This window comes from Sander lucioperca, chromosome 11 (assembly GCF_008315115.2).
Source record: "Sander lucioperca isolate FBNREF2018 chromosome 11, SLUC_FBN_1.2, whole genome shotgun sequence".
Classification (NCBI taxonomy): domain Eukaryota; kingdom Metazoa; phylum Chordata; class Actinopteri; order Perciformes; family Percidae; genus Sander; species Sander lucioperca.
Genome location: NC_050183.1, coordinates 14,741,649 through 14,755,183, shown reverse-complemented (window position 1 = coordinate 14,755,183; position 13,535 = coordinate 14,741,649). Strand labels below are relative to the sequence as shown.

The 13,535-nt window shown below is 42.1% G+C and overlaps 1 protein-coding gene and 1 long non-coding RNA gene across 9 annotated transcripts in view; one reads left to right on the top strand and one right to left on the bottom strand.

Moving 5' to 3' along the window:
- Positions 1-13,535, bottom strand: part of mast2 (microtubule associated serine/threonine kinase 2) — a 264,432-nt gene that overhangs the window by 156,772 nt on the left and 94,125 nt on the right. The window lies entirely within an intron of this gene.
- Positions 3,511-7,774, top strand: LOC116054881. The gene is made up of 3 exons (XR_004106174.1): positions 3,511-3,581; positions 3,821-3,826; positions 7,764-7,774. It is a non-coding gene; the product is annotated as an uncharacterized LOC116054881 (long non-coding RNA).

The window sequence follows — 13,535 nt, the reverse complement described above, 5'->3', positions numbered from 1 at the left end:
CAGTGAACACAACCCAGATGACACAGATCCAATTACACTGTGGACATAATCTTACATTAAATCAGTATAGTTTGCTCTTCTTCTTTGTGCTTCTCTATGCAGAAAAGTTTTAGTTTCAGACAGATTTTTATCACATTATTAAAACAAACTAAACTGTGAAAACGTTGTGCTACTCAGCGCTCGGTGTAGTCTAATATGTAGGGAGATGAAGACCCACATTTTTCATATCACGCAGCCAGACTGTTTGTTCCCTGTACACAGGAGATAACGGCAGCTAACAATATGTAAACAGAGAGAACAGAGTGCCAACACGACATTGGGGTTTTATGAAAGGATGATTTTGCGTGGCTCACAGGCACAAAGGAGAGACGTGGAGGAGAAAGAGGAGAAACATTAACGATAGAAAGAGACGGAGAGGGAAGGGAAGGGTGGGGGGGAGCGCTGGTGGGATGGAAAGACAATTCAATTTCCTCTCCGTCATCAGAGATGGGCGATACGGTCAGAACTGGATTACCTCATTCCCAAAGAGAACAGGACGGGTTTGAATGTCTGGATGTTAATGCGAGTGGGCTGCAGGAAGCTCGCAATGCTTCACTGGAGTCGAGGTGCTTTCTGCTGAACTCGGCTTGACTGGAAGTCTGATGATCTGTCTGTAACCTTCCTAAATCTGCACGAGTGTTAGAGCAGGCAGGCCCAGTTAGAGACTAGCTGTTAAAGAAAGTGAAGCGTTTAACAGCTAACGGGACGGATGTTTCTCTCAGGAGTTGGTCAAGACCAAAACAGAGCCAAAAGGTAGAGTGCAGGGTTTTCCCTGCCATTAAAAGGGTTAGGCTCAGCACCCAAGCCTTTTTGGGCAGCACCTAAGCTGAATCTCAGATCTAATGCTTGTAGTTGGACTTCTTTAAAAAGGAACACGCCGACTTATTGGGACTTTGTCTTATTCACTGTATCCCCCAGAGTTAGATAAGTCCATACATACCCTTCTCATCTTTTTGTGTCGAGTTGTAACTCTGTCCGACGCCACCACCGTTAGCCTAGCTTAGCACAGATCCTGGAGGTAACTGGCTCCATCTAGCCTACTGCTCCCAATAAGTGACAAAATAACGCCAACATGTTCCTATTTACATGATGTGATTTGTAGAGTCACAGCGTGTACAAATAACAAGGTCACATGACACACAGCCATCTTCTAACCGTATACATACTGGGAACTATATTCTCAGAAGGCGAAGCACGGCTACTTCTGCTACTTGGGCGGAGTGATTTGCTCGCAGCAGCTGAGAAGCCCCGTGGTGAGGAGCAGAGAGTAACAATGGTGCTTTTCAGGTGTTGCGCTTTGGAGATGAGAAGGGTATGTATGGACTTATCTAACTCTGGGGGCTAAGCTAAGTCCCAATAAGTCGGCATGTTCCTTTAAGCTTTACGTTTTGTCTTTAAGCTTTTTGTCATTTATTTATTATCTGCTCTAGCTTTTCCAACGTTTTAGACACAGATATGGTGATAATAACGGTCCAAAATTACGTGCAAAAGAGACGCAAAACTAGCACAAAGCGACACAAACCAACTACAAAGAGACGCCAAATGACCACAGAGACCCAAAACAACCCCGAAGAAAACACAAATGAGCAAAATAAGACGCAACACGACTACAAAGAGACGCAAAAATCCCACAAAGACACACAAAATGTTTAGGGAAATTGCCATTTTTTAAATTGAAAAAAAAAAACGTAACATTTTCTTGAGAAAACCCCCCTGCCAAATATGCACACCTAAGTCTTCCACAAACCGAGGGAAAACCCTGAATATTTGACTTACATTTATCAGGTGGACACAAACACCACTCCAGTGAATTCTCATGTTGTTCTGTGTCTGCATAATGTGTAAAAACTAACACATTCACCATAACAACTTAGAAGGTGATAGTACGCCAAATAATGTGTTTTCAGACACAAAATCAGTTAATGAAGCTTTAAATTCAATATGCAAATAAGTCGGCCGACTAAAACTGGTTCAACATCATCTTACCCCCATCAAGTTAGATTAATTGCGGATGAGAGATGCGATTATGTTGGAAGAAAATGCATGCTGTGTGGTTAATAGAAAAATGTTTCAGACATGAAATCCAAGATTCCTCGCCCCCTGTTTGTAAAACTGTGATGGCAACATCTTTGTCACACTTGGAATACATTTAACATCCCTGACAACAACTAGAAGAAAAAGATGCAACCAAGCAACAGCTAAAAGCAGCATTCCAGCTGTGAGTTTTAATTAGGGCTGTAATGAATGGCATTTTCTTTTACGTTCAAGCTTTTGTTGACGTTTTCTATTGAAGCTCCAGTTTCAGATGGGGGGGGATGTGTTCGAGCTACCAGTATGCTACATTCTACAAGTTCTAAAACTCTCTAAGGGGGGGCCATCCACACGGAAACGCTTTTTGGTGTAAACGCACGTTTTGCATCGTCGTTTTGGCCGATCGTCCAAACGAATCCTGTAAAACGCACTGCCTGAAGACGCAATTCAATTCAATTTTATTTATAGTATCAAATCATAACGAGAGTTATCTCGAGACACTTTACAGCTAGTGTAGGTCTAGACCACACTCTATAATTTATGAAGCCCCAACAATTCAAGCAGTTCCCCCAAGAGCAAGCATTTAGTGCGACAGGACGCACTTTCTTGAAACCTGGTCCCAGGGTGAAACAATTCGAAAACGCCGCCCTTGCGTCTTCGTTTGGATGGCGAAGCCGCATACTTGCATATCGATTACATCATCGCCACACCCCTCGTCCTCTAGCCTTCGACCTCTTATCCCGCGACAACGTCTCATAACAACAACGGCTCAGCATGCTTGTGTTCCTGCTGGAGAAGATATTGAGCCTATTAGGGTTACTAGGGCTGTTTGGTTTCTTATTCTATTGCTTTATGCGCATGCTCCGCCTCTTGCTCTCCATGTTTTGGTGAATTTCTGTAGCAGAAACAGCGCCACCTATAGGCCTGGAATATGAAGTAGCGTGTTGAGTCATTTACAAATGGATCCGTTTGGACGCAAACATTCTTGAAACGATGCCAGGGAAGACGGGGGGGGGAAAAGATTGTTTTGGTACGTGTGAACTACATCTAAAACAAAAGAAACCAGCAACCTTCTAAATTCTAGTTTCTCTCTTTGACCGAACTAACACCACATTAGCTTAACTGCCTTGTTCACTCGTCCTTAAGCCGGTCCAATCAGTCAAACTCGACAAGTCTTTCCACTGTTCCAACAATCACCAAGTTCAGTTGAAATAAACCCATAATTTACAGAGTTAGACGTGGAAAATATTGGGGCTCTACGCGCCGTTTTACCTCGCTGGCCGGCATCTTTCTAAGAGCTTCTGCTCGTTGCAGCTCGTTCTTCGAAGGCGGACAATTAAATTTGCAAAATAAAATGACAAAAATCAGCCAAACAGAACTAACACCGATGCACTCAGCCAGTAGCCGATATATCTGTCCCATTTCCCAACCCTAGTATTTCATTCAAATGTTGATTTCAAATTTAAATATCAACGTTATGAATGAAGCTTTGAACTATTCGGTACAGCCATGTACTGTAGGTCATTGATTACATAGGTATTAACAGTGAGCTGCTACCAGAAAATAATGCACAGAATCTAGTTTTCTTCGTGGAAATATTACAAGTACATTACAATATATGGTGATGAATATATAATTGTGTGGCGGTTGCTCACGTCTTCATCAAAAGGTGATTTTCAGAGACTTTTCTGTGGATCACTGATGAAACAAATGAGAACTCATCAGCTTCCAATAACAGCTTAAAGGAGAGAGTTTTGTTTTGATGTGGCCCAATCAATCCATTTCCCCGGGGGCGGACTGAAGGAACACACAGCATGGACTCACTACTTAACGCTCAATAACAATTCCTCTGCACTCCTCTCTGGCTCGTTCTCTTAACAAGATCACGGGGAAAAGTGTAGAGGAACTGTTGTGTTATGTAAGGAAGATCAAAGCGCAGGAGGAAGCTCGCCGCAGGAAGACGAATCCGTGTGGTCGTATTCAGAGAGCCTCCACCGTTGGCTCTTTCTTTCACGCTGCAGCCAAAGCATTTTATAATTATTTCTCTTTGTCGTCGAAGCTTTTTGATGAGGATCCAGTTTCATTAAAAGTCTTTAGGAAATGTCTTTGGTTTTAATCAACCTCTAATGGGAGAATTAATGGTGTTTGCCATCTAGCTGCCAAGGCAAGGACTTGTTTGGGGCTTGTGGTTTTTATTTTTTACCTTCCTTTCATACATTTTGGCTTGTGAATCCAATAAAAAGATTTGGGCAAATGATGAAAAATGCTATTAGGAGTGAAGTGAGAGAGGAAAGCAGCAGATGACAGTGAGGAGCAAATGGAAGCCAACAAACCGCATCAACAACGAAACAAAGACCATCGAAGACCAAAGCCTCTAACAGCAGGCAAAGGGACATTTTTAATTGTCTGATGTTCTACCGTGGCTGAAAGCTGGCAGGTTTGTTGTGGATAGGCTTTTCAAGGTCTTCAATTGTATTGAATATAACTCCACGAAAAACATCAGAGTGAATTATAATGGCTTATGTCCCATTCGGACAGGATTAACATTAGCGAGGGAGGTGGGAAATATATATGTGCTCCTCGGTAATTTAACTCAATGGTCCCTACAGCATTTTAACCATTGGAAAAAGGACAGCATATGGTCTGTACATCGACATTCTGCAGGAGGCAAAGGTACTGAGTGGGGTGAATTTGAGTCAAAAATCACACTCCTTCTCTGAGTCATGATTCAATAAAATCTGGAAACACAGATGTGGAACACATAGGGCCCTATCTTGTACCCGACGCAGCGCAATGCCCGACGCGAGTGTCTTTGCTAGTTGAAGACCGACTCATTTCTTTGCGCTGTCTCCATCTTCACTCGCGCTGTTGAAGTGTGCATGTGTGACACGACAACTGGCCAATAAAATATGCGGGCTATAAATTGATCACAACACACAGCCACCCCGGCGCATCTCTCCACAAAATAAGTGGAAAATCGTATACTTTTCGGGACATTTTTCAAAATTGGTATTGCACAACGTGATATTGCAAAAACGATATTGAGTCGATATATCGTGCACCCCTAGTGTAATGACAATAAAGTTGAATCTAATCTAACCAGCGGGGAGTACACTAGCTGGGTGTAGAACTAAAGTTACATGAAGTAAGGTTATACTAAGCAGTGTGTTATGTTAAAGTTGGGTTAAGAAACAAGTAGGGTTTAAAGTAGTAATTGAAGTTAAGCTAAGTAGTGAATTCAGTTCAGTAGTATTTTAAGTTGCTGTAAAAAAGTTGAGAGAACTGAAGTGAATAGAAGTGATGTGTGCCGTACTGTGTAATTCTGTAATTTGTTTTTGTTAAAATGTCACTTACAAAATTGGTATGGAAAAAGGTATTGTTTAGGAACCGGTATCAAAGTCACGGTATCGAAAAAACTAAGTTAAGCTAGTTAATCATTACGTTAGTTAAGGTGGGTTACGTAAAAGGTTAAGTTGTAAAGCGTAAGTTAAATAAAGCTAAGTTACTAAGTTAAATAGTAAATTAAGAAATAGACAAAGAGAAATAAAGTGAATCGTTTTATAACTTATGATTCAACAACCCTTTGAGACAAGAGCCAAATCATCTAAATTCCATCAATAATATTTCCCTCTCTGACTTCCATACGTTTCTGTATTTCCCCTGAGGGGGTAGCATTCGGCTCTGGTTTGGTTTACACGGTGACTGACTGCAGTTACTCAGGACACGACGGAGTTAGCCAGGATGCTGGGAACTGATCCGTATTTAGGTCGCTATTGATTAGCAGAAGGAGTGATCGATGCTGAGTGCAATTCTCTGGGGAAACCAAACTCAAACACACAGCGACCATATAACATTAGCACTGTGTTACTGGGCAAAAAGGATGAAGAGGAAAGCACTGAGGTAAGTAACAACCAGAGTCTCGATATATATAAGCAAGTGTAAACGATGCGATGGAGCAGATTGACGCAGACACCGCTAAGAAATTTGCTGAGAAATTTCCCAGTATCCTACAAACTTAACTGGATTTTGTTTGTTTTCAGAGGAAAAATGGGAATGTTTGCTCCCAAAAACTGTTGGATTTAGAGCCAGCCTAGTATCACATTGCGGGATCTATCTTACGCTCTGGGATAGGAGAAAAAAATTCTCGCTGTGGGTTGTTTGTATTTCTTCAAACCAATCACATTTCGTCTTGGGCGGCGCTAAATTCCATGGTTAAACGCCATTTGTTCTTACCAGTGTATCTCCGTGTGTACTTCGTCCACAGCAATCCCACCATTCAGTCCCAAAATGTCCCAGTTAGAGAGGAAATGCCCTAAACATATTCTCTGTAAATCTTTACAATCATTCCCTGAAAGAACCAAGCAGGCCTGCCTTGATGCACCATCCAAATTTTCTTCAAAACCATTTTCAGCGTGTAGCTCGCTAGCTCGAAGGTTGTTGTTGTTTCCCGTAGTGAAGGGATTTTTAGACGGGCAACACAGAGAGCAGGAATCCGCCTGTGAGCCACGCGCCGGATGTCAGGCTTTATCCTGAACATTTACTTGGGTTGATTCAGAGCCAGCCGAACCAAGAGGCTCGCTCACCAGTCCCAAACTGCTCAAAAATGTCTTGTTATTAGTTTCAGGTTATATATTTCCCAGAAGCAGTATTGTGTTTTGAAGAACTTTTGAGACTTCCTGACTTGCAGCTCCTTCTTCTGACATTGATGCTATTATGTTAAACAACCGTACCTCGAGCCGCAGAAGCTACAAACTATTTTATTGGAAGCATTTTATAAAGGAAGAAAATGCCCCGTCTGTCCTTAATTCCACCTCTCTATCAGGCACTCTGAGACGCAGAGCTCTAAGAGATGAATATGTTACCTTGTAAGTGTCCTCCGAGTGGCATTTAAATGACTACTTGTGGATTCAGGAGTGTGTCTGCTGTGTGAGCGAGGTAAAGCCGACAGCATTAGCTCACAGCGAGACATGAAAACAAGCTGCAAGAGAGTTGTTTCTGAAATCTCTGGATGATTTCTACAGTGTGGCTAAACGGGAAACAAAGGAACAAAGGACTGTGAATGTGTAAAGACAACTACAGGAGCAGGACAACTACATCTGCATCTGATATTAACTTACAGTCTATATCTGGATACTAACAATCTGTATCTGGATACTAACAATCAAACATGAACAAATATCACTGTGCTGTAGAGCTTCACGATATGAGGAAAATATGCAATATGCAATATGCAATATGCATGCGATAACGTTGTTGGATATCCCAATAACGATATTACTTAATAATATATATATATATATATATAATTAATTAATAAATAAACATATAAAGTGTCCTCAGTTTTGCTACTTTCCGTATTCTGCTAAAATACAACAAATTGCTTGTGGAATTTAAAACAAATGACAGGAAATCATTTCCAACATTAGTCATTGAACAATGAAAGTGCAGTTTTCTACTGATATTTTCTTTCAACTAACACAAAAAAATCTCTGGGTGTCTTTTGCGTTATTATTATTATTGCACCAGTTGATATTTGGATGTAATATGCACATAGAACATAGAACAGCATAGAACTAAATGGGCTCTTTCTCCTGTCTGTGAGGTAAACAACAAAACTTCAAGAAATCACTTCTTATTAACAGGAAGTCACTATTTATCTGGTGACATTAACTCGCAGCGAGACATGAACGCAGCAGAGCAGAAAACAACGAGGGTCCTGCTGTGAGAGTGCCTGAACAACATAATGACTGCTGGCAGATGATAAATAAGGCAACATCATGCTCAAGGGAGCGCTCCGACCAGAACCGACTCAATAAATGTGGAATCGTTGAATTTTATTACTCTGCTGGCTGAGAAACAGTCTTTGAGGTGGATCAGTAACGCCTGGCTGATACCCAAACCGCCCAATAATGAACTCAATAAAAACACCATCTCCTGAATCACATGTTGAAGGTGCATCCCAATTATTTTTTCAGATTCAGCCTCTTTTTCCTAACGCACACAGTTATTTTATATGTAATTTGTTTCTGAATTTATTGTTTATTTCACATTAAAGTGATGGTTCGGAGTAATTTCACCCTAGGCTGCTGGCGCACCTTGACCTCGAGCCAAACACCCCCCCGTAAGCTTTTTTCCCTTGTTATAACGTTGGTGGAGTTAGCGTTACCAGCAGGTTAGCTTAGTGCAGGCGCTAATGGATCCACGTTTGTATCTCGTAAATAACCCCACTAATAATGTCCGGAATGATACCAAACTTCTACAGTAGTACAAATAGTTTCTGTACTTATAAAACGAGGCATTAGAAAGTTTGTAACTACACCAGAAGTATATTTAAATAACACTTGCCTGATGGATACTACTGCGCGGTAGCGCAGTAGCAGCCGAGAGGAGTAGCCATCTAATGCCTCTAAGTACAGAAACTATTTGTACTACTGTAGAAGTTTGGTATAATTCCGGGAATTATTAGTGGGGTCATTTACGAGATATAAACGTGGATCCATTAGCGCCTGCACTAAGCTAACCAGCTGATAACGCTAACTCGACTAACGTTATAACAAGGGAAATAAGCTTATGGGGGGGTGTTTGGCTCGAGGTCAAGGTGCAAAGCAGCCTAGGGTGAAATTACTCCGAACCATCACTTTAATGTTGAATATGTTTGTTTGTTGCATGTATGCACCATTCATCGAGGCAACTTGCACATAAGTGTAACTTATTGTGGCAATAAACCCTTTTCTGATTCTGATTCTGATTAGCAGGAGGAGGCAGAGTCAGGCGACCGTTTTTTTTGTTTTTCTCAAAGCCGCTGACAACTTCAAATCTGAAGTGTTTCTCTGTAACATTAAATATTCATGACTCAATAAGAGACAATCAATTAGGGCTGCAAGTTACGATGTTTGTCATTGTCGATTAATTTGTCGCTTATTTTCCGGATTAATGGATTAGTTGTTTGGGCTATATAATGTCAGAAAATGGTGAAATAAGTACAAAAGATAAAAGATAAGTAATATATACAATGAAATAAAATTCTAAATTGTGCAATAGTGAGGCACAACCAACGATATAGAAAATTAAAGAAATTGAAAATGTGCAAAATTAAGGAAAAATACAAAATGAAAGTGGAAAAGTGTTCCTCGGAATCTAAAATGCGGACCATGAAATATTCTGTAATACAATCTAAAACAATGACCCAGCAACTGTGCCACTGTTAATGATTAGTTTTTTGTTGAATAAACTTTCTGATTCTTTTTAGACGCACAAAACACGCACCTTCAGATGCACAAGGCAGGCGTTTCTCCTAATAACTAATACCTCTAGTACGGATCAATACGGGTGATGGATGGCTGGCAACATAATGCACGGGAGAAAAATAAAAGCTGCAGATACACAGAGAGGGAGGCGGAGGGAGAGACGAAGGAATCCATGGAGAAAAAGAAGAAGCCGTAATGGGATCTTCTCCTAAACTGATGTGGTCGATAGAGATCACATATCTGCTGAATCGGACTGAGCCCAGCTCTGTGTCTGGAGATGGAGACCAGGGGCTGCAGTTGGAGCGCTAAATAACTTGTTTTAGACTTCAACAAAAACACAGACTGAGCAAAACTGGGAGGCAGCCTGGCTGAACGGAGGCAAGGGAGGAAAGAGACGAAGAGCGAGGTAGCAGGAGGACAGAGAAGCGATGGAGAGCGCTGGGCGGGCTGTAACCCAGTTAGAGTGATTGATGTGGGACATTAGGTTTGAGACCAGAGGAGACCGGTGGGTCGTATCAGACCTAAAACTATACATCAGCTCCGTACAGAATGGCTCTGCTCCATTAGAGAGGCAATCGCTCACTCTCCTAATTAATGGCCATTCATTTGTGCGTGTGTGTGTGTGTGTGTGTGTGTGTGTGTGTGTGTGTGTGTGTGTGTGTGTGCGCGCTTACAAGATAAAAAGCGTGAGGGGGGAGCTAATAAAACTAAGTATAGCAGGTTTCCAAATAAGCCACCAAGATGCCAATAATGTAGGGCTGTCCATGACTTCAAAAAATTCTTAGTCGACAAACACTCATAATTTTGTCGACTAATCAATTAGTTGATTTAATCGGCAGATCTGTGCACTTTGAGTGGACGTTAAGACCAGAAAAGCGCCATAAATGCGGTCCATTTACCATCTGTAAAACTGAGTTTCTCCACAAAGAAACTTGCAATAGGAACACTTTAAATGTGGTGTTTTCCGGAAATGTGCTCATATGTTTTGGGGAAATAAGTCATTCAGCATTAATAAGCATAAAGAAATGACTAATAGACTAACAAAATCTTAGTCGACTAAGACCAAAATGACCAATTTGTTGACTAACTGACTAAGATATTGTTGTACAAACATTTGCGCTGAAAATCTACCACATTCTGTCTTATTTTAAGCCGCATATCAAAAATGTTGTTGTGATTTGGACGACCCTGCAGTTTTCATTACCGGTGGTGAGAACAGATGGAAATACGGTTCCACTGATAGTCGTTACAGGTCCTAAACTGCACCATGCATGTTGGTGTGGAGCATGTTGGTGCTCCAAAAAAAATCTTTTGGAAAAATACATAAACAAAATAATTAGCCTAAACTTCAAACACAGACACAGTTATGTGTGTAAGTTAACCAGAGAGGCAGATAAGAAGCAGTCACCGAGAACAACTGGAAAATGGGCGAGACAAGCGTGTGCGTGCGTGTGTGTGCGTGTGTGTGTGTGTGTGTGTGTGTGTGTGTGTGTAGTTATCCCTCCCACTGCCACCCCATGTGGTTGTCACACTCTGCTCTCTGTGTAAGAAACCAAACATGCACACACACACACACACACACACACACTTGTCTCAAAGTGCAAATGAAAAAAAACATGCTGCGTTCAAAACATCATTAACCAGAGCTGCCAGGGTGTGAGGACAACACACACACACACGCACAAACAAACAAACACACTAGGGCCTATTAGTGTTGACATTTATAAAAACGCACATTTTCGTATCCATCCATCTTTTATCCATTAGGTACAACTGTCACCGGCTCCACTGCAGTCCTAAAATCACTCAGTAGTCTACAGCCGTTATATAATTATCCATATTTAACCCAATTTAGGTAAATATAGGTATTGGATCGGACTAGAGCTGCAAAGATGAATCAATTAGCCCATTAGTTGTCCACTAAAATAATCCTAATCTTAAACGTACTGCCCTGAAATGTGTTTCCCCGTGTGGAGAAAGGTGGACACGTATCACAGGTCGGAATCACTCGGCGAGGTTTTTATCACTGGTTAAAGCCACTTAAGAAAGAATCTCTTCATTCAAGTATGTATTGCATTGGGGCCCTTGATGTAACGTCATCAACACGTACTGCTGTAATTCAAGGGTTCAATTCATTTTTGGGCTGGTATGCATCACACCTACAATTTCCTTACTTCAAATACAGAGATTAAACTCAAACTAGTCGCAGAAACACACACACACACACACGGCAGTCATGCTGTCATGGATCTCACACACACACACACACACACACACACACACACACTGACACGTTGAGGCAAACGCCAATCAAATCCTGTATAATTACAGCTGATATTCCACTTCCTGGAGGAAGTTCCGCCTCACTAGAACTCACTAATCAATCCCTGCACGCAATCAGTCCACCTGTCAATCAATGGCTCAGCCACAGTGCCAGGTCCGCTTACAAAGACATGCAGAGATAAGAGTGAGTGAGTGTGTGTGTGTGTGTGTGTGTGTGTGTGTGTGTGTGTGTGTGTGTGTGTGTGTGTGTGTGTGTGTGTGTGTGTGTGTGTGTGTGTGTGTCCTTTACAGTCCAATAAATAAAACACTAACTACTGAGACAGCTGTCTGAGTGAGTCTGGATTGAACAGGATTTGTGTGTGAGATCAATAAGAAGTGTGTGTGTGTGTGTGTGTGTGTGTGTGTGTGTGTGTGTGTGTGTGAGCGTGCCGAGCCTGAGATTCAATTACCTGAAAAGAAGGGAAAGAAAATAGAAAGATTTGGATGGAGAGAAAAAAAGGTGAGCCAGGGAGGCAGACAGAAGAAAGATGAAGGGTTTTTTTTTTTTTTTTTTTTTGCACAGTCCAGGACTAATTGTTAACTAACACAAACACACACACAATTCTAGTCACAACACTATTTTCAGACGGACAAAAGAATTACGTAAGAGTGAAAAGTTTGTCCTGGAAGATGAGAATTAATCTGAGCAAGACTAGAAAAACACAAACCAGCTGATGAAAGAAAAACAAACCGTGAGTGAGTGTAAATGCGTGTCCTAATCTTTGAGCAGAGAGTCCTTGGAGCGAACATTTCATCACCACACCACAGTGGAGTTATTCTTCTCACAGGAATATGAGAGAAATCAACAGAAATGCAGACACAAAGACACCTCTACAATAAGAATTAGAGATTTATATTCTGAATATGGATGGGAAATGGCCTAAAGCAAAACGTAGCCCCGGATCAAACCCAGATAGACCTTCTGGGCTCTCTGAAGATTGTTTGTGTGAACATTCTGAACACTGTGAAAATGTGTCTGTGCTCTGTTGGAGTTACAGTGGCGAAAAACCAAAGCAGAAGCCTGTGGGGATCCAGAGAGCAGAGCCATATTTTATATCCACTCTACTTTGATCTGCTGTATGGGAATAAACAAAACCTGCATTACTCCCAAATCTCCCCCCGCCGGACACACAAACATAAACTAACATACAGATTGTTCAGGGTGAAACCAAGCTTGCCTTGTTGAACACAAACACACTCCCAAAGTTAATGAAAAAACCAAGCAACCGAGGCTCGATAAAGCCATCGATCTGCACAGGAGCCTCAGAGCGAAAACAGAACAGGAGGAGAAACAGAAACAAGAAGAGGTGAGTGAGTCATCTCACACATTCACAGCATCAGTTGCCAAGGTGACAAGGACACTGTGTTCCAGTAAAGTTTATGCGTGGGCCATAGAAATAAAATGGATAGAAAGGCCATTGAACTTTGTTTCCCGTGGTCATTTGATTGGTACACAACTAAATGGCGATTGTTGTTAGTTGTCACGGTGGCAATACGCGGCAGTGGGCCGTAAACTGTAAACTGTAAATGAGAGCCGCCCGATGCAGCTCGGGAGACGGTCTCGGAGTTGCAGGGAGTGAGGACGGACAGTTAGACCCAGCGGCAGTGGGTCAGCGGACCACTAACGCTAGACCCAGCGGCAGTGGGTCAGTGGACTGCTAACGTTAGACCCAGCAGCAGTGGGTCAGTGGACCGCTAACGTTAGACCCAGCGGCAGTGTGCCAGCAGACCGTTAACGTTAGACCCAGCAGCAGTGGGTCAGCGGACCGCTAACGTTAGACCCAGCGACAGTGGGTCAGCGGACTGCTAACGTTAGACCCAGCGACAGTGGGTCAGTGGACTGCTAACGTTAGACCCAGCAACAACGGGTCAGCGGACCGCTAACGTTAGACCCAG